This window comes from Cherax quadricarinatus, chromosome 87 (assembly GCF_038502225.1).
Source record: "Cherax quadricarinatus isolate ZL_2023a chromosome 87, ASM3850222v1, whole genome shotgun sequence".
Classification (NCBI taxonomy): Eukaryota; Metazoa; Arthropoda; class Malacostraca; order Decapoda; family Parastacidae; genus Cherax; species Cherax quadricarinatus.
This window is the reverse complement of record NC_091378.1, coordinates 13141020-13164129: the sequence shown is the minus strand read 5'-3', so window position 1 is coordinate 13164129 and position 23110 is coordinate 13141020. Positions and strand designations below refer to the sequence as shown.

General features: G+C 39.0%; 1 protein-coding gene across 1 annotated transcript in view; it reads left to right on the top strand.

Moving 5' to 3' along the window:
* The window catches only part of LOC128703810 (TBC1 domain family member 14), a gene marked incomplete at its 3' end in the record, with an annotated part of 456580 nt that overhangs the window by 2513 nt on the left and 430957 nt on the right, over positions 1 to 23110 (top strand).

Sequence of the window (23110 nt, the reverse complement as noted above, 5' to 3'; positions counted from 1 at the left end):
ATCACTGGTACAGTACATATGTAATGAAAGCGTTGAAGAAATCATCATATTAATGTGGCCCAATACCTACACTTATGAAAGTGTCCCATAGCTCAATTGCTATTGCACTCAGCTCACGCACCAAGGTCTGGGGTCAATCCCTAGTATGGATGTAAACACTAGGATGTGTTTCCTTAAGGCATCAGCTGTCCATGTTCACCTATCAATAAAATAGGTACCTGGGTGTTAGTTGACTGGTGTTGGTGGCATCCTGGGAACAAAACTGACTTAATTTGCCCGAAATACTTTGCATAACAAGGGGCTCTCTATATAGGAGTATGTCGTTGATGTCAGCTAGGCCTGTATACCTTGTACATGTACTTGTAGAAATAATTATTATTTATATAGACCAAATCTCATTGAAATAGAGCAAGAGAGGCATTTAGTGGCAAAAATTACCTTGTTGCTATGTTAATTTTCCTGAAGCAACTGTTTAAAGAAAGCAAGGAACTTTATTTCAGTAAAGAGGAAATAATGACTTTCTGGTAATAAATGGGAGTTGAAGGAAGGATGGAACAAGAACAGGCTTTGACAAAATGAATTGTTGTCAGGGTCACTGTCTGCTATAAACAAAGAAGATGTATACCTTAAACAAACTATGATTAATTGCTTTAGTATTAAGTAAAATGTAAACCATTAAATTAAGTCTGCCCATAATTCCTAGGCATGATAGTGGCTCTCTTTGCACTGTACCCCATTATTGTAATTTCATGTTCTAAATGTAACCTTGCAAAGAAATAAACTGTTTTGGTATGGAGGTGTTTTTTAACAGTTGTTTTGAAGTGGTTGGCAGACATGGAGTCTCTAGAATCTTTGGGTAGAGTGTGCCAGATTATAGGCCCTTGTATATTAATAATACTATCTTTATTTACTACAAGTACATGTAAATTGTATACAGGCTTAGCTGACATCAGTAACATACTACTGTATAGACATCCACTTGTTATGCAGAGCATTTCAGGCATATTAGGTCAGTTTTTTCCCAGATTCAACCCACACCAGTCAACTAACTCCCAGGTACCCATTTTACTGATGGGTGAGCATAGACAATTGGTGTAAAGAAACACGCTCAATATTTCTACCCTCAATGGGAATCGAACCCAGACCCTCGCCATGTGAAGCGAGAACTTTAGCCACCAGGCTACGGGGCACTGAGTTTATATACAGGTTGAATTGGACTCATGGAATATCACAAAGAGTTTTGTGTGTGGAAACATTGGGCGTATTTCCTTACACTTGTTGTCCCTGTTCACCCATCAGTAAAATGGATACCTGAGTGTTAGTCGACTAGTGTGGGTCGCATCCTGGGACAAAATTGACCTAATTTGCCTGAAATGCTCTGCATAAGAAGTGGTTTTCTATATGGTAGTATGTCATTAATGTCAGCTAGGCCTTTATACCTTGTACATGTTCTTTTGAAATAAAGGTATTATATTATATTATTATTATGAGTTCTGTTACAGCTATCAAGAATGAGTTTCGAACAGGATTGGTACTCGAATTGTTGTCCTACATGTATTTGTAGTATGAGTTTTTTTTATTATTATTATTATTATTATTATTATTATTATTATTATTATTATTATTAACACATCGGCCATTTCCCACCTAGGTAGGGTGGCCCAAAAAAGAAAAACTTTCATCATCATTCACCCCATCACTGTCTTCCCAGAGGCATGCTTACACTACAGATCGATCAATCAATCAATCAATTAATCAAGTTTATTCTCTATAAGGATTACAATGTGGGGTTTACAGATTTTGGATATTGTGTGGTTTACATGTTTTAAAATACTAATTACAGAGGGGGCCACTAGGACACCTAGCATGGCTAGGCATTTCGGGCAGACTTAGATTAATTCTAAACTTTAAATTATTACAGATTATGGTATTAAGGTTAAGTGACTACATTATAGTTTGTGAGTTTAGCAATGTGAATGCTTTTGCTTTGGCACAATACATAGTGTCAATATTGGAGTATCATAGGCAAGCTTATGACTAGTTAGGATTCATTATTTTAAGATTAAGATTCGTATTTGTGTGTTTATAATCAATGGGTGAGTGAGTGTAAGTGTGAACCACCAGGTGGTTTACATGTAGTTAGTTGACGGGGTGTATCAGGGAGATAAGATGTTTTCTAACGGTAGTTTTGAAAGTGATGAATGTGTCTGCAGTTCTAGAGTTTTCAGGTAGGGTGTTCCAGATTTTAGGCCCTTTGACACACATTGAATTTTTGTAAAGGTTTAGTCAGACACGAGGAATGTCATAGAGATGTTTGTGTCTGGTGTTATGCCTGTGGGTCTTGTCACAACTATCAAGAAAGCATTTTAGGTCAAGGCTAATATTGGAATTTAAGGTCCTGTAGATGTAGATTGCACAGTAGTAAGTGTGGATGTTCTGAACAGGGAGTAAGTTGAGATCTATGATGAGTGGGGGGGGGGGGGTGTTGCCAGGGATGGGATTTAGTGATTATTCTTACTGGGGCTTTTTGTTGGGTTATTATTGGCTTTAGATGTGTTGCTGCAGTTGAGCCCCAAGCACAAATAGCATAGGTGAGGTATGGATAAATGAGTGAATGGTATAGTGTGAGAAGGGCAGTTTGCGGCACGTAATATCGTATCTTGGAGAGGATCCCCACCGTTTTGGATACTTTTTTTGTTATGTGTTGGATATGGGTGCTGAAATTTAGGTTGTTGTCGAGGTAACACCCTTCCTTCAGAGTGCCGGCACTGTACTTTCCATTTCCAGGAATCAAGTTCGGCCTGCCAGTTTCCCTGAATCCCTTCATAAATGTTACCTTGCTCACACTCCAACAGCACATCAAGTCCTAAAAAACATTTGTCTCCATTCGCTCCTATCTAACACGCTTGTGCACGCTTGCTGGAAGGTGGTCCACACCTGACCATTGCTGATTTTGCTGAAACTTGGTATGTAGCTGCATTTGGGTTTCAAGCGAAGTTTTGTGGAATTTTAGATCCATTGATGTTATAGCTGGTCACCAGGTAGGGGGTATCTCCAAGCATCATGGATACTTTAGCAGCAATTGCCTAAGTTCCAAATTCTATTGCATTGCAAATAACACAATACTGTATAGTATATACAGTATATAGTTTAGAGCATTTAGTATCAACTTTTGCTGCTGAGTTCAAAAACTGCAATGCAGAGACTTGTAAATTTCTTCATTTTTCACATTTTGCCGAGTAAAGAATTTCATTAAACTAAATTCAGCTATCTATAAATCTGTGGCAGAGCATTCTTGCAAAATGCTGTTTAACAAGCTAACTAAGGAACCATGTTCACTTATCAGTTATCAGTCTTTTTTATTTGTTAACCCTTTGAGGGTCGACAGGCCCTCTCCGAAACTCGTTCTCAGGGTCGGCCAAATTTAAAAAAAAAATTATTTTCTCTTATGAAAAGATAGAGAATCTTTTCCCGATCATAAAGACACCAAAAGTTTGAAATTTGATAGAAAACTTACGGAATTATGCTCTCGCAAAGTTAGCGGTCTCGGCGATTTTGCCCACTTTGAGACCCATTTTCGGCCAATTTCACTGTATTAGTCGACAAAAAACATGAATATATCGCTAGAACTCCATTTTTTCTATCGAATGGGTGCAAGAAACCACTCATTTATGAAATTCAACTATCCAGTACAGTGGTCAGAATTTAGCAATTTTGCCAATTTCACACAAATTTCAAAAGATGCCAATTTACGAATAGGGTCCAGAATAAACAAGAAAGACATTCCAGGCACTAAAATGACATTTCCTCTAGTCATTAGTCATGTCTCACGGCCCCTCTTATATTCTTTTGCTTTCCACTTTGAATTTTTATTTTCACAAAAAATATAAGATTTACTGTTATGCAGACTACTGCATTAGTGTAAAAAATGGTATAAATAATATTGGTGCACTTGTGAAAGAATATTAGACTCACCAGTTGACGTGTATTGCACGCTTGGCACGATTTGTTTACTTTTGAAGTTTGGTAAAAATCGAACATTTCTGCTACTTTGAGCTCAATTTCAAGGCACCTTTCATTGTAAAACCAGTCAAAATCATCTCAATTTCTGTAATATGTCTTCCATTCTATAAAATGAGACCAAGAAAACTAGAATACAACAATAAATACCATACGAAAATACACTGCAAAGTCGCTGATTTATTCAAAAAAAATGATCAAAGTTTTTTTTTTCTCATTATGTGCTGTGTGCTGCAGGATTTTTTTTAGACTGTGCACACTGACCACATAGACCCATTCTTTCATATGAAGGCCTACCAGCTTTCTCCCACTAGATTTGAGGCCGCTAGAATTTATGAGTACTAGTACGTCAAAAACCCCTACGCGTAAGACGTACTAGTACGACGAAAACCCTCAAAGGGTTAATGGGCTCGAGAATATTTCTATTAATTGCTGTGGACCCTTCAAGACTGATTGAGCCCTGTGCTGGTGGGGATAAATAATTTACAGAGTTGTTTTCTTATGCAGCTCCTAGACTCTATAAGAGGTTACCAGTGTCTGTTAAGAGTCAGTAATCAGTACAGTACATAATTTCAAGTCAAGTTGAAGCACATCTCTTACTATTGGATATATGCTTCAGTATTTTTTTTTTTTATTGTTGTATTTATGGCTTGGTGTGTAAGCTCTTGTGAATTTCTTAAAAGAACAGGCACTCAAGAATTATAAAATTCCAAATTGTTATTAATTAACATGTTGTTATTACCTAACATGGGTGACTAATTGCAAGTGGCAAATTGCACCATTGTTTGAGAACAAATAGCACTGAGGTATATCATTAATATTTTCTTACTATTTGAATGAGCAAATTTTTTAGCTTATAGAATCTTTCTTCATTTTTATTTTTGGTGTCTCCCCATTAACCCTTTGAGGGTTGACAGGTCCTCTCAGAGACTCGTTCTCAGGGTCGGCCAAATTTCAAAAAAAAAAAAAAAAAAAATCTTATGAAAAAATAGAGTTTAAATGGCAGATTTACACGTACAACAAGATATTACTGCCTTAAATGTACGCCTTGACACCCTGAAAAAGAAACAACTCTATGCAATGCAAGAACTCTACATGCCAGATAGAGAACATCCTCTACAAGTTGTAAATACCATGGATTATATCATCAATACTACTCCTTACAGGACTCAAAGAATGACTCTCCCACAGAGGGTCTGTCGTTTTATCCATAAAGACGATTACCATCGACCAGTGATGTTGAGCAATCTCCCTGCAGATGAAGATGATTGGGTAACACCAGAACCCTTCTATGTTTACTGAGAAAATCATCGCCCAAAATTAGGGAGATATCTTATATAACATTCTACTGTAAAAATTATGCTAAATTTACTATGGCGGGACACCACCTGTAAGAAGCCATTGTCAAGTAATTCTTTATAAACTGGCCAGAAAATTATTGCCTTCATTGTCGCTTAAATATCCGTTGTGCAATCGCAAAAAAAAAAAAGGCAGTTGCAACTTGTATATTTACTACCAATTCAGAGTCATGTATTATATATCTGTTATATCTATGTGACTCTGATGGGTTAGTATTATACCTCTTCAAGAATATCTTATTATTTCACATACACCTTTTAAATTACACCAAAGTGGTTGGGCCACTTACCTTTTATATCCTACCTCTCTCCCCCCTCCCACCCTTTTCCAATATTTCTATCCTTACCCATCCTTCTTCCTTACCCATCTTACCAAAGCTCTGGTCATAAGAAGAAGGCTAAACAAAAAATTTTTACCATCAATACTTACCGAGATATGGAGGCATGAAGTTGATGAAAAAGGGGGACAATCTGGCAACATCGCCGACTGCCGTCTCCCGGTATTCTTTTATTTACTTTCTTGTGTACTAATTTCTATTATTTTTTAATTTTTCTTTTTCCAAGTAACTTTTATGGCCTGTGAGACCAATATGATCAGTATTTTGTAAGTTTTTTTCTTTTTCAATACTACTCAATAAGGGCGTAAACACTTGTCATTGTTTTGTTTATAAAAAATATTTACACAAATGATATGAAATGTTGTTTATTACTATTTTTCTATATTTTATATACACATATACAGTCACAGGGAATGTTTCTAGAAGTTCTGCAGCCTGTGGAAGTCTTTGAAACATGGTGTCATGCACAGTGGTGTTTTACATTCCTCACACATAAAACGAGCGTCTCTGCGTTGATGTGGGCGTTTGCTTGTATGTGCACAGACGTAACACCTCTTCTGAGCCTTTTTCTTGAAAGCAGTAGCAGGCAGTTTTACCAGGAAGTGATCACCATGCTTCAGACGAGAAGGTAGTTGTTGATAATTTGGTGGGCGGTCTATTGCAGGCGTTGTTCCTTGGTACTTGAATACTATTTGTCTGATGACAGACAAGCAGAATTCGCTGTATTGTGGATTGTTTCTGGTCCTCATCTTATACATATTATAAGCATTGAGCATGGAAATGTCCAGAAGATGGACATTTACCACTTATAACTCTTGCGAACACAATCAGCAAACCCAATCTGCATGTCACATTTGTCCACTGAACTCATATTGAAGGTGTAATCAATCACAGCTGCAGGTTTTAGAATGGGTTCATTGCTCTCTTTATGGTGCCTGCCAGTGTCTGCCATTTCATTAGCGTGAACTGATGACAACAGTGTGACATCTCGTTTGTCATGCCACCGAAATGCCATGATGTCATTGGCAGCAAACGCCTGCACCTCACCTCTACGAGTGCCTGCATCAAACCTGGGCACATGTTTCCGATTTACACGCACTATGCCACACACATCTGCCATGTTCACTCGCAAAAAAATCACTGAGTGAGGGGCTTGTGTACCAGTTATCAGTATATAATATATGCCCCTTACCAAGGTATGGTTCTATCATTGTTCTAACCACATCACCAGAGATGCCCAATAACTTCCTGGTATTTTGCAATGTATAACTTCCAGTGTACACAATAATATCCAATACCAGACCACTGTAACAATCACAAAGCACAAACAACTTTATACCAAAGCATTTCCTCTTGCTTGGTATGTACTGCTTGAAAGAGAGTCTTCCTTTGAACAGAATCAAAGACTCGTCAATTACAAGCTTCCTGAAGGGATAAAAATACATACTGAATTTCTCTTTCAGATACACAAACACATGTCTAATCTTGTATAACCTGTCGTTTCTGTCAGGCCTGGTTTTGTCTGAGAAGTGAAGCATACGTAACATTAGCACAAATTGATTCACTGGCATTATATCACTGAAACCTGGGGTTGCAATCAGGCGGTCTGTTGACCAGTATGATTTCACTTTGTGCTTATACACATGTGGCATATGCATTATTGTGGCAAAGAAAAGATACATCTCAGCCACAGTTGCCTCCTTCCACTTGTGTAGACGTGGTGAAAGTATTGTGTTTGCCATGGTGTACTCGTAGTATGTGTTGCTTTCCATGACAATACTTTCCATCAGGGGTTCGTCAAAGAATAACTCGAAACATTCCAGTTCAGTGGTATTGTTCCCAAGTGTACAAGATGGCCGTATTCCACTTTGGCTGTCATCAAACTGGTGGGCATTTGGAACAAAATTAACAGCTTCCTGCCAATCCCAGGTGTGGTCTGCTGGTGGGTGCTGGACAATGACAGGTGGTTGTGGAGGTTGTGGTTGTGGAGGCTGGTGTGGTGGGTGGGTGGGGGATGGTGGCCTTTGTTGTAGATCAGCTGAGGCAGTGGCGTGGGTGGCAGCATGGCCCACTGCTGGTGCCTCACAGCCATCACCACCACTACCACCACCATGCACATTTTCCATCCCAATTGCAACACTATCATCGTCATTTTCACTGTCTGTTCCTGTTGTACAGCCACGAGATGTACTCTGAGATATACTCCTTCCCCTTGGACTAGCATATGGCACACTACCAGAGTGCATATATCGTCGTATATACTGGCGCTTCACTGGGGAATATTCCACTTCACTCTCACTACTGGAACTGTTTTCTAGAGCTTGTAGTTCATAATCACTATCACTATCATCACAAATGCTCACATCTGAGTCTGGGATTTGGGAAAATAGGAGTTTCCTCTTTGATTCTGGTACAACTGAACGTGAACAAGACGGCCCAGCAGCAGAGGTGGAAGGCTGAGGGTCGTCTGGGTTTTCCTCACTATTACCGATATTATGGTCATTAGTTTCGGTCAAAACCTCACCAAAACCTTGAAACTCATCTTCACTGGCACTTCCATCTGTATTAGAACTGTCACTGGGGAACAAAAGTGTCCCAATTCGCCAAGGAGTGAGGAACTTCTTACCTCGAGGCATGGTGGACATTGTGTACTAAGATGGCGTTCCCACAATGCACCACTGGGTCCCAGATTTTTTTCTACCGCGCACACCAACCACACAGACCCATTCTCTCACATCTAGGCCTACCAGCCTTTTCCCGCGAGATTCAGTCGTACTAGTACGTCTGAAACCCTCAAAGGGTTAAAGACATGAAAATTAACCTCTAAACATAGCCATCCTCTGCACCAGAAATGCCTGTTGGATTTATCTTTAGCAAGAGCATCAGTTTTCTTTGTTGCATATTTTTTATGTACATGTATGTAGGTACTCTTAGCAAGTAATCAAATTTTCTGCAATTTTACCTGGAATAATGTTATGAAAGCTCATCTGTAGTTTGAGGGCAAACATACTGTAAAAGTATTTTGAAGATAAACCTATGTGCCGTACAACTGTTTTTTCTTTTTTTTTATTTCTTTTTTTATATAGTGGTACCTTACGAGTGCCCCGACTTACGAGTTTCCTGAGTTACCAGCTGTCGCTTGGTCAGTTTTTTGCTTTGAATTGTGCGCCAAAATCCAAGTTACAAGCGAGCTTCAGATATGCCGCCACTAGTTGGTGCAGAGAATGCCACAACAGTGCACATGGTTACCTCGCCGTGGAAGCATTTCTCTTGTGTTGTGTTTACGTTTTGTGCAGTTATTTTGCCAAATTTCTTTTTTCTAAGAAAGTAAGTGCAAAGGACAGTGCTGAGAAGAAGAAGAGTATGATGTCCATTGAATTAAAGCATGAAATCATAGAAAAACATGAGCGAGGTGTGCGTGTAGCTGACTTGGTGAGACAGTACAAGTGTAGTATGTACTTCATGCCTCATGCCTTCTCTGCGAGGAGGCACGAGGCATTTACGTTGATTTACTTTCCTAGATATTCACCCAAAATGTAGGCCGGTCTCCTGACTCGGGGAAAAAATAAATTCTGAGAAAATCGCTTTTGTTTCAGTGTTTTCCTTATGAAACTAGTGATCAAGTGCAGTTAGCCTCACAAACACTCTGTTTTCTCTTATGATAAGACCTGAGAAGGGCAAGAATGGGAAGTTATGGTCATAGTGACAATTTTTTTTACCTCATGAGTGGCATCACATAATGACATATTTTATTCATTCTAGAGTATATATCATGTTTCTATATTATTTATATTGTTTATTATGTCATGTCATATTAGATCAATTGTGATAGATAAATAAGCCGTAGAGTTGATATTAGTGTTATATTGAAGTATTTTCTCCTGCCTCCCGAGACCCAGGAATTCCACTGAAACGGATTAATGGCATTTCAATTAATTTCAATGAGGAAAATTGATTTGATATACTATACTATACAAGCAAATTGAGTTATGAGCTGGGTCACAAAACGAATTAAACTTGTAAGTGAAAGTGCCGCTGTATTTTATTGTATTTGTTTTTTTTATATCCATGTTTTTAATTTTACAAAATACCCTTAATCTAGTGTTTTCTACTGTTCCTCATGGATTAATCAGTGGTTTAATGCAAACATCTTTGATAAATTAATATTTACACTTAATCTGTTACTTGTGTCTTTTTGCTCAGTTTTATTTGCAGATTAATGTAACTGATTGACTTACAAATACTTTTAGGCTTTTTTTTTTTTTTAGGCATTTTTAAAGCAGTTTTCATTTGAAATTCTGAACCTGTACAGTTCTGTATTAGTTTATTTACCTAATTTTTTTTCCAGGGGGAAAAATATGTAAACTGTGGTATAACAGATACTTATAACAGTAAATCTTTATTTGGACAATGTTTTGCTCACAGGTGAGCTGGTCAAAATTGAGACTTGCACTGCTGTGTCTTTTTTTTTTTTTTTTTTTTTTTTTTTTTTTTTTTTTTTTTTCATACATGTATGGTATGGGGCTTTAGGGACTCTGGTGGCCTGGTGGTTAAAGCTCTCGCTTCACACAGTGAGGGCCTGAGTTCGATTCCCAGCCAGAGTAGAAACATGGGGCGTGTTTCTTTCCACCTGTTGTCTGTGTTCCCCATCAGTAAAATGGGTACCTAGGTGCTAGTCGACTGGTGTGGGTCACATCCTGGGACATTGACCTAATTTTCCCGAAATGTTCAGCATAACATAGGGCTTTCTATATAGTAGTATGTCATTTATGTCAGCTAGGCCTATATACCATGTACATGTACTTGTAGTAAATAAAGATATTATTATTATTATTATTAATATTATTATTATTATTATTGTTGTTGTTGTTGTTGTTGTTGTTATTGTATATCATACCTGTCAACATCTGTTTTCTTTCACATCAGGTGTAGACTGTGTTGTTAGTGTATGTGTAAAGTGTAAAGGATCTATTCCTACCTCGTTTCACACAACATATTAAACCTTTGTGAGTTTGGATTCAGGAATAATAAAAGCACAAATGATGCAATCATACACATGCTAAAACTAATATATACCGCACTCAAAAAGAAAGAAGTCCCGCTGGGCATTTTCATTGATTTACATAAAGCTTTCAATACAGTCGACCATGAACTGCTGTACTCCAAATTAACTCACTATGGTATCAGAGGCCACTCCCTCAACTACCTAAAATCATACCTTAGTAACAGAACTCAATATGTGTATGCAAATACAGTGGACCCCCGCTTAACGATCACCTCCTAATGTGACTAATTATGTAAGTGTATTTATATAAGTGCATTTGTACGTGTATGTTTGGGGGTCTGAAATGGACTAATCTACTTCACAATATTCCTTATGGGAACAAATTCGGTCAGTACTGGCACCTGAACATACTTCTGGAATGAAAAAATATCGTTAATCAGGGGTCCACTGTAATGCAAACTCTTCCACCCAACCAATCACAGTAGGAGTCCCACAAGGAAGCGTCCTTGGACCACTCCTCTTTCTCATCTACATCAATGATCTACCGAATGCATCACAGCTACTCAAACCCATATTATTTGCAGATGACACTACATGTGTCTTTTCCCACCCAAACACAGTCATACTAGCAAACACAGTCAATGCCGAATTGCAGAAAATATCTGCCTGGATGATGACTAATAAACTTACCCTGAATACTGATAAAACCTATTTCATTCAGTTTGGAAACAAAGCTGCAAATGATTCGATTAACATAACGCTAAATGGATCATCAGTCACAAGACTCACAGAGGGAAAATTCCTAGGTATCCACCTTGACAGTAGCCTTAAGTTCCGGACACACATACAACAAATCACCAAGAAAATCTCCAAGACTGTAGGCATACTATCAAAGATAAGGTACTAATCTACTGTTCAACTATGAAATAATTAGTCCTACTGTACAACTATGATAAAATCCTTAGTGTTAAGTAGTCTGTAAGCCAATACTGTACATGTAATGTTAAGTTGGCCCATAATGCCTAGGCATAATAGAGGCTCTCTTTGCATTGCAACCCACTATTGTAAATATAAAATCTCAATGTACTGTTTGCAAAGACAAAATAAATTAATAAAATAAATAAATTACCAATAAAAAAAAAGTAGAAATGTGTATAAAGAGTACATAGCTATTGAAAGTGAATCAAAATATTTTTGTAGGAAAAGTAGTTTAACCTGTAAACGGTCCAAACGTTATATACATTTTTTCAACATTTGAAAGTATGTAAAAAAAGGAGATCTTCTTATTGTTTTTTTAAATTTGAAAAATGTGTAAAAAAACTTTGATCTACTTTTTTTTTTGTTATATTTGAAAATATGTAAAAAAAAAACGTAGATCTACTTTTGTAGCACTACACATGTGAACGTAGATCTGCTTGGACCGTTTACGGGTTAAATAGATTGTGGCAAACCAGATACCAAGCTGAATCTCTGCATCCTGTGGAGTATCTCAACAGTCAGCTGGTGCCATGGGTAACAGTACTCACATAATGCAATTACCTTCCTCATAACTGAGTTACATAAAATCCATGGTACATGAACTAAAGAACAGATGGATAAAAACAGGGTTGCTCTCCTGAGAACTCAAATAAGAGCCACACAAGATTACCTAAACAAATTTTTCTTACCTTAAATTGTGGTTGGTGGTACTTGTAGGTCTTGACATGCAAAGAGAGGGTTGGTGTGATCTTACTTGGTTGAGGTGAATGGCTGTGGCTTTTGGGCTAAGGTGGATGGCTACAGTTGTCAGTGTTGATGTACATCCAGATTTGTTAGAAATTAGTCTAAATAACAAAAAAAAAGGCACAATACCGTGACTGGAACAATACACAAATACATAACCCGCATATAGAAGAGAGGAGCTTATAACAACATTTCGGTCCAACTTGGACCATTTACAAAGTCACACTGACTTTGTAAATGGTCCAGGTCAGACCGAAATGTCGTCGTAAGCTCCTCTCTTCTATATGCGGGTTATTTGTGGATTAGTCTAACCTTCAGTTCTCATCATGATATGTAACTTCTTAAACAAATAGAACTTAGAGTAGTAGTAAACTGTGAGGTCTGAGGTTGCCACAGTGAAAAGCTCTGTTCCTCATTTTTGTACTGGGAACACTTTAGATAAGGATATAAATCATATCGTATTATCCAATGATGATACCATAATTTCTACAAGAGTGGCATTTTAGGTGCCCCGTAGTTCAATTGCTAATGCAATCAGCTCACATACTGAGGTTTGGGGGTCGATTCCCAGTACGGGTGGAAACTTTAGGACGTGTTTCCTCAAGACACCTACTGTCCATGTTCACCTAGCAGTAAAATAGGTACCTGAGTGTTAGTCGACTGGTATGGGTCATATCCTGGGACAAATTTGCCCAAAATGCTTTGCATAACAAGGAGCTATTTATATAGTAGTACATGTATGTCATTGATGTCAGCTAGGACTGTATACATTGTACAGTGGACCCCCGCATACCGATGGCATCACATAGCGATTAATCCGCATACCGCTTGCTTTAATCGCAAAAATTTTGCCTCACCGCTTAAAAACCCGCTCACCGATTTTTGTCCGAGACGCGTCCAATGTGCAGCCTGAGCCACGCTCACATGTTCCGCCGGTGGCATTGTTTACCAGCCAGCCTCCGCGGTAACATCCAAGCATACAATCGGAATATTTCGTATTATTACAGTGTTTTCGGTGCTTTTTCTGGAAAATAAGTGACCATGGGCCCCAAGAAAGCTTCTAGTGCCAACCCTACAGCAATAAGGGTGAGAATTACAATAGAGATGAAGAAAAAGATCATTGATAAGTATGAAAGTGGAGTGCATGTCTCCGAGCTGGCCAGGTTGTATAATAAACCCCAATCAACCATCGCTACTATTGGTGGTACAGCTGCTGCTGCACTGTCAGCTGCTGCTGCTGCTGCACTGTCAGCTGCTGCTGCTGCTGTAGCATCGTCTGCTGCTGCTGTAGCATCGTCTGCTGCTGCTGTAACATCGTCTGTTGCTGCTGTACCACCGTCAGCTGCTGCTGCTGCTGTAGCATCATCTGCTGCTGCTGTAGCATCGTCTGTTGCTGCTGTACCACCGTCAGCTGCTGCTGCTGCTGTAGCATCGTCTGCTGCTGCTGTAGCATCGTCTGCTGCTGCTGTAGCATCGTCTGCTGCTGCTGTAGCATCGTCTGTTGCTGCTGTACCACCGTCAACTGCTGCTGCTGCTGTAGCATCGTCTGCTGCTGCTGTAGCATCGTCTGCTGCTGCTGTAGCATCGTCTGCTGCTGCTGTAGCATCGTCTGCTGCTGCTGTAGCATCGTCTGCTGCTGCTGTAGCATCGTCTGTTGCTGCTGTACCACCGTCAGCTGCTGCTGCTGCTGTAGCACCGTTGTTGGTGTGGCTTATTGAGAATACCAAGAAACAATTAACCCCAGAGGATTTGCCACCCAGGATAACCCAAAAAAGTCAGTGTCATCGAAGACTGTCTAACTTATTTCCATTGGGGTCCTTAATCTTGTCTCCCAGGATGCAACCCACACAAGTCGACTAACACCCAGGTGAACAGGGAAAAATGCCTGGAACTAGTGCTCATATTGGTGAATTTAAAGCCAGCAAAGGTTGGTTTGAGAGATTTAAGAATCGTAGTGGCATACACAGTGTGATAAGGCCTGTTCTGGAAGAAAATGCCAAACAGGACCTACAGTACTCAGGAGGAAAAGGCACTCCCAGGACACAGTGTCTCATCAGTCATTGCTGCATCTTCAATAAAGGTAAGTGTCATTTATTCTTCATTTAGTAGACTAGTACATGCACAATATATACTGTGCGCACAATATATACTGTGCATGTACTACTCTACTATTGTGCATGTATCCTTCTCTTTGTGTGTGGGAAAATGTATATTTCATGTGGTAAAATTTTTTTTTTCATACTTTTGGGTGTCTTGCACGGATTAATTTGATTTCCATTATTTCTTATGGGGGAAATTCATTCACATACCGATTATTTCGCATAACAATTACCCCTCTTGCACGGATTAAAATCGTTATGCGGGGGTCCACTGTACGTGTACTTGTAGAAATAAAGATTATTATTATTATTATTATTATTATTATTATCATTATCATCATCATCATTATTATTATCATCATCATCCATCAAGGACACAGCAGATCTTCAAGCAGATAAACACCAAGTCTTTCAGTGAACCGCAGACAACAATAATCATTGAGGACAAATTTTATTTGCTCGCTATATACTAATGTAGGAATTAGAGACTCGAATGGAGTACAGGCAAACTCTAATCATTCAATAGAGCAAAATTTCAATGTACGAGTCTCAGGGATGAGTGTCAGAGGATCTCATGTTCAGGGATCATAAGAATGTTGCTATTACTACTGCAAAGAAAATGATAGACTGGTTATCTAAAACATTCAAAACAAGTGATGCTGTGCCAATGATGATAGTCTTTAAGTCACCTGCTCTCACTAGGCTAGACTACTGCTGTATACTAAAGGCCCCTTCAAGCCAGGAGAAACTACAAAACTAGAAAACAGAGAACCTTCACTGTTCATATAAATCCAAATACCTGAGCTATTGGGAATGCTTAGAGAAGCTTGAATTGTACCCAGTACCAGTTACGTATTGTATTCAAATCATTATTATATTAATACTCTTGGACACTGCAGCAGCAATGGTGTCTTGGTACAAAGGACATCTTATACACCTTCATTACCAAACCACTAGTTATGAGCTGGGTTTGAGGACTTGCCTAGTGTGGGCCAGCAGGCTTACTGCAGTGTTCCTTAGTTCTTGTGTTCCTGCTTCTTAGGTGGGTCCTGTTTCCTGAGACATCATCTTCATTCTCAGTGCTTCTCCTCTTCAGTATACAAGGTTCGTTTCTCATACTTCAGCTTGACATGGTTCAAGACTATGAAGTTGAACACATCATCATTACCTCTCCACTGCTGCTGTCTCCATATTCGAAACATTATTTGACCGATGAAGTGTACTGTGTAGGCAAGACTTTTTGGAATAAAGATACCTAACTGTTGCATGCGCCCTACTTATCCTCTTGAATTGAGCTTCTTGGAACATAATCAAGAAAGATAGTCTAGGCATACATGATTTACACCTGTAAAATCAAATCCTGAGGGGACTGGTTCCAAAAGTGCACACTGAAATCACTCCACAGAAATGCAAGAGACTTGGCAGATAGTGCAAAATGTACCTCCAATAAAAATCAGGGGTGCAATGAGTACACTAAAAGAGAAATTGACAAGTATAAGGGGAATTACCAACAAACTAACTGCAGTCTTCAAGAGGTAACTTCATAAGTTCCTTGAGTAGTTCCTAATTAGTTGAGCTGCATTTGCTATGTTAGATTACATATTGCCAGCACCAGTAGCTTGGTCAAGTAAGCTAGCATTCAGAAGGTCTTGTCTCATTGTCTGGGACCAGACCACTTGGACAATGACCCGATAATCCTGCTGAAAGTCATATTTTGGGGGAAAATACCAATGTTTAACCCTTAAATGGTCCAAACGTATATATACGTTTTTTCAACATCTGAAAGTATGTAAAAAAATGTAGATCTTTTTTGTTTTACATTTGAAAATGTGTAAAAAAAAACTTTTATTTATATTTTTTTTTGTTATATTTGAAAATATGTAAAAAAAAAGTAGATCTACTTTTGTAGCACTACGAATTTGAACATTGATCTGTTTGGACCGTTTAAGGGTTAAGAAAACTACTGACTTGCTGGAAGTATTCAAGTCCTGGGTGAAAGTTATCCATGCAATGTAATGTACCTCATCCTTCTTTCATCATCTTATTTGGATATTTCACCTCCTTTTTTTTCAGAATACAGTTTTTCCTTTCCATCTAGATTACTATAAAGGGTATTAATTTTGTAAAAAGTATGTTTGATGTCTTAAACATCAAACTTAATTTTCGCCAAACTAATACCCTTCATAGTAATCTAGTTCATACCTCTCCTTTTTTTTTTTCTATCCCCCCAAAAAACCCAACCTCTTACCTGTACCATTCCTTCACTGTAGCCCTCAAGAGACAAAATATAACAACATGAATAACAGTGAAGATGATATTCCCAGCTTGCTATCAAATACTGAGAAAATGGGAAGAAGTGTCATTTTTGGTCAGGAACTACATAAAGCTTCAAGTTGAATAACCTGAAAGGCAGAGAATGCCACAGTTACAGTACATGTATCACAACACTAAAAGAAATAGTTTGAAGACAAGATGACAACACAATGTTGCTACATATATCACAACACTGAAACAGTATGTGAAGATAAGACAGTGTTAGTACATGTATTACAGTGAGACATTCTGTAAAGACAACAGTGTTACTACATGTATCACAACACTGAGAAGCGTATGAAGACAAGACAGTGTTACACATCTTGAGCAACCTCGACTGGTTCGTGGACCCTTCAAGGGCTGGTGACGAGCTCTTGATCCAAGGAATTAGAGATCTTTAATCAGTTCTGATAACCTCCCATTTTTCTAGGCATTGTACAACCCCTACAAGTTTAGTGCTTCCTCATTAATGCAAAAAGGCTGTTTGTAGAGGGCTTAAAATACAAGGAAATAGAGTGGGGGAAATGGAACCCACACATGAACCCAGATACACCCAACCACTCATGTATACCTTCAGTTTTTTTTTTAAATCTTCACACCATTTTTCACTTCATTAACACTGCTTATGTTATACCTTCGATGAGTTTCGAGAGCTTTCTACTCATCTGGTACTAGCCTGGTCAATCAGGCTGTTACTGCTGGAGGTTGATTGCCCCAAATATCCATCACAGCCTGGTTGATCTGGCACCTGGTAAAGATATGTGTCCAGTTTCCTCTTGAAGTCTTCTAAGCTTGTTCCAGCAGTGTTTCTGACATCTTCCGGTATGATGTTGAATAATCAATGGCCACGGATGTTGATACAGTGTTCCCGTAATGTGCCCACCACACCCCTGCTTTTCACTGGGCTTATTTTCCACTTCCTCCCATACCTCTCACTCCAGTATGTTGTTATGGCAGTGTCCAGATTTGGGACCACGCCTTCTAGCACTTTTCAGATATCTCGTGTATCTCTCTCCTCTACTCTAGTGAGTACATATTTAAGACTTTAAGGATTACGATTAGTCTGCCCGAAATGCTCAAGCATGTTAGTGGCTTTCTTTGTACATACTTAACATTTTATAAAATGTAAATCACACATAGTAACCTTTGCAAAGAAATAAAAATTGTACTGTATTGTAAGGTATTCCCAGTAATTTAAATGTCTTACTGGCTATGTGGGCCATATATGATCTCCATATAAATTTGTTCCAGCTCTGCTATACCTCCTGCCCTGAACAGGGTTTGGTAGTTTGTTCCACTCATCCACAACTCTATTCCCAAACCACTGTTTTCCTATACCCTATCAAAATCTAAATTTTTCCAGTTTAAATTTATTACTGCATGAACTATTCTGGTCATATATTTTCAGCACTTTATATCATCCTTATTTATCTCATTGTTCCACTTGTACACATTTATTGTATCTTCTCTAATTCTGTGCCTTTTCAAAGAGTTTAAATTCAGTGCCTTCAGCCAGTCTTCTCAGGTGAAATTTCATATACATGGGATTAACTTTGCCATTAGTAGATGGAAGCACAGCAGTGGTGGGAGGCCTGCCTCTTCTTGGACTGTGGGAAAGCATTTGGCATGTTTACTATTTATTTATTTATTTAATGTCTCTGCAAACAGTACATTGAGGTTGTGTATATACAATAGTGGGTTGTAATACAAAGAGAGCCTCTGTTATGCCTTGGCATTATGGGCCAACTTAACATTATTGGCTTACATTCTACTTAATACTAAGGAGTAGTATATCATTGTTGTACAGTAGGAAAGTAATAATTTCATAGCTGTATAGTAGAGTATTAATTAGAAATGAATCAAAATTTGTATAATACAAAGATATACGTATTTGTATTCTAAAATGCTTTTGTGAAAAACAATGATTCAATTATATTCCTGTCAACAATGGATAAAAGGTTCAATGTGATTGTTTCAGTTATGATGTGGGAGTACATAGGTGAGTAAATGTGTACTGAGTATTTAGCATTTAGTCTGGGGTGATTAAGTGGCTTTTGAGAAGAGTCTTAAATTGATTTTCAGACTGGGTTACTTTAATATCTTCTGGTAATGAATTCCATATTTTGGGGCCCTTTATGTGCATAGAGTTTTTACACAGTGTGATATGGACACGAGGTATATCAAAAAGAGATCCGTGTCTTGTGTTGTGGTCATGTGTCCTGTTTAGGTTGGTGAGGAAAAGTTTGAGTGGGGGTTTATATTTGTGTGTATTGTTCTGTGTATGTAGTAGGCACATAAATAAGTATGGATGTTCTTAATGGTAAGCAGACTCAGACTTTTGAAAATTGGTGGAGTATGCTGGCGGGAGTGGGAATTTGTTATCATTCTTACTGCTGCCCTTTGCTGAGTTATTAGGGGTTTTAGGTGATTGGATGTTGTTGATCCCCATGCACAAATTCCATATGTAAGATAAGGTATATGAGTGAATGGTACAGTGCCAGGAGAGCTGATTGTGGAATGCAGTACCTTATCTTTGATAGTATGCCTACAGTCTTGGAGATTGCCTTGGTGATTTGTTGTACGTGTGTCCGGAACTTAAGGCTACTGTCAAGGTGAATACCTAAGAATTTTCCCTCTGTGAGTCTTGTGACTGATGATCCATTTAGCGTAATGTTAATTGGATCATATGCAGCTTTGTTTCCAAACTGAATGAAATAGGTTTTATCAGTGTTCAGGGTAAGTTTGTTAGTCATCATCCAGGCAGATATTTTCTGTAATTCAGCATTGACTGTGTTTGCTAGTATGACTGCGTTTGGGTGGGAAAATACATATGTAGTGTCATCTGCAAATAATATGGGTTTGAGTAGCTGTGATACATTCGGTAGATCATTGATGTAGATGAGAAAGAGGAGTGGTCCAAGGACGCTTCCTTGTGGGACTCCTACTGTGATTGGTTGGGTGGAGGAGTTTGCATCATTTGCATACACATATTGAATTCTGTTACTAAGGTATGACTTTAGGTAGTTGAGGGAGTGGCCTCTGATACCATAGTGCATTAATTTGGAGTACAGTAGTTCATGGTCGACTGTATCGAAAGCTTTACATAAATCAATGAAAATGCTCAGCGGGACTTCTTTCTTTTCTAGCATGTGTATGATAGCGTCATTCGTGCTTTTATTATTCCTGAATCCAAACTGACAAGGGTTTAATATGTTGTGTGAAATGAGGTAGGAATAGATCTGTCTATGAATTAATTTTTCAAAGATTTTAGAGAGCAGTGGTAAGTTAGATATTGGTCTATAGGTATTCAAGTCAGATTGGTCACCTCTTTTATGGATCGGAGTGACCCTCGCTATTTTGAGGATTGTTGGGAAGGTGCATGATTCAATGGATTTGTTAAAGAGCGTTGCAATAATTGGTGACAATACTTGAGAAGCTTTTATGTACATAAAAGCAGGCAAGTTGTTTATGTCTCCTGCCTTGTTTTTAAGGGTGTTTATGATGAGCATAACTTCAGTGGGGTTGGTTGGAGCTAGGAATAGCATATTTGGGTAGGTTCCTATGAGGTAGTCTTATGGACGGGTGTTTGTGCTTGGTATTTTGTATTCTAGATTTTTTCCTATGGTGGAGAAGAAAACATTAAGTCTGTTTGCTGTTTTGGTTGGAGTGAGTAGGGGTTCATCTGATTTTGTTAGTTTGATTGCTTTGTTTTTGGATAACTTTTTAGTTCCAAGAATTTCAGATAGAGTTTTCCAGGTTTTTTTTTCATATCACCTTTGATGTTACGTAATCTATTTTCATAATACAATTTTTTTGACCTTATCAGGATGGATTCAGTAACAAAGTTCATGCAAGGACAAGAAGGCACAATAATGGATAAAAAAAAGACAGGGTTATGATAAGGAATGAAGTATTGGGATGGGAAAGGATGTTATATGTAGTGGGAGGGGGGGGGACTCCCTAGGATCTGCACTGAGAACCCTGCTTTTCCTGACATTTACTATACAGATGACCAAGAATGAACTGACACCTACATATCACTGTTTGTTGAGAGAAAGTTAATGAGAAGAATAAGAATGAAAGAGGAGAAAAAGGCTACTGGCAGATATGGAAGGACCGGATGGAGGGTTAACTATGGCTACTGGAGCCTTCAGTGCCTAGTTAAGTATTGTCTGTTAATACTTCCAGGAATCATCACCCTCATGGCCTGTGATATGTATCGGTTACAGGTTTCCAGAGTTTTTGTGCCCTTGCAGCCCTGTCTGGGGCCTCCAGTTTTTTGGTGATTGCTTATTCAACCAGGCTGTTGCTGTTGGCAACTCGCTGGCCCATATAACCACAGTCTGTTGACTTGGCACTTGTTTACCAGATGGTGGTTTTGGGGATTAATGTCTCCACATCGCATTCCTAGATCAGGCCTGCTGATGGATGGGGAGGCCTGGTTTAGGATCATGTTGGACATATATTGGATAGCTTCACACTTTCTAATGTATGCACCATAGCCCAGCTAATCTCGAAGACAACCAGGGGTCTATTGGTACTTCTCTTATGGACAAAGGGAGGGTGTTGGAAAGTCTTAGTCCATTTACACTTATTGAGTTAGATGGAGGTAGTGATACAGTTTCCTTTGAAAACTTCACTTGTTCATGCCAGGGCTGTAGAGCCGGAGTCGGAAGCAATCCTTGGGTTACTGGAGTCAAGAGTCAGTGAAATGTAATTAAAGAAGTTGGAGGTGCTATAAATAAATGAATCAGAATCAAAGGTTTTTTGTGCTGACTCCACAGCCCTGGTTCATGCAATGTTTTTGATGCTGCTGGCCTGGTCTCAGACCATTCTTACTGGTTAATAGTCTTGTCAGTCAAGCTTTTGGTGCAAGCAAGCAGTTCATCCTAAGCACAACAACTGGGAAATTAGGAGGAAATGGTATGGTGATACCGACAAGATGTGGAAAAAGACACTTATGTACAGTTCAGGACATTTATTAAAGGAAACGTTTCGCCACGAGTGGCTTCTTCAGGAATGGCTTGGAGAAACTTATTAATTACAGTCCTGACACAGTTATGGCTCTGCTGAATTTTCTTAAGTGTGCTTCTTATACTGCTTTTTACTGCTGGCATTTTGCAGGGGCACAGTAAGGGAAAACTGTATCAACATCCTGGGCCCCAGACTATTCAACATCTTACCAGAAGATATCAGACACTGCTGGGACAGGTGTAGAGGTCTTCAAAAGGAAACTGGACAGGCATTTTCACTAGGTGCCAGATAAACCAGGCTGTGATGGATGTGTGGGGCAGCGGGCCACCAGCAGCAACAGCCCAGTTGACTAGGCAAGCCTGGCCTGTGCCCAGGCTCCAGAAGTAGAAAGACTCTTGGAACTCATCAAGGGTATATCCTGCTCTTGTAGGTCGTACTTTCAGTGTCTGGTTTGGAACCAGTCTTTCGAGTATTTTCCAGGTGCAAATTATAAACTGGGTACTTTACATTGTATATCAGCTGGACAGTGTACATCAGCTGGACACTGTACACCGTATATCAGCTGGACACTGTACACCGTATATCATCTGGACAATGTACATCGTATGTCAGGCTGATCTTTGAATATTCAGTACCTGCATGGAGCCCACACCGGGTCAAATGGTCCCCGTCTCACACAAAAGTTTGCAGCGAGACTAGTCCCGGGGCTGAGGAGATTGAAATTTGAGGAGAGACTAAGGAATTGAACATAACACTTAAAGAGCTATAACCGGGGAAGTTACATGATTACGATGCACAATATACTCAAGAATTTGTAGGGTAGATAAGGCAGCTTCAGCAATGCGTCACACACCAATAAGGCATAGATGTGACTTTGTAACTGGTCCATGTCGGACCGAAACGTCGTTGTAAGGGCCTCTCTTCTATGTGCGGGTTATTTGTATAAGGCATAGATAAAAGTATACTGAGGAGCAGGTGGTGCAAAATACCCTCATTGAAAAGTAGGGGCGCCATTGGTACTTTAAGAGAAAACACCATAAGTGTCCGAGGCCCAAGACTGTTCAGCAGCCTTCCCCCATGCATAAGGGGAATTGAGCATTAAAATGGTATAAAATACCGACAGGTTGTTAGGTAAGACACATATGCAACAGTTAGGTATCTTTATTTCGAAACGTTTCGCCTACACAGTAGGATTCTTCAGTCGAGTACAGAAAAGTTGATAGAAGCAGAAGACTTGAAGACGATGTAATCAGTCCATCACCCTTGAAGTTTTGAGGTGGT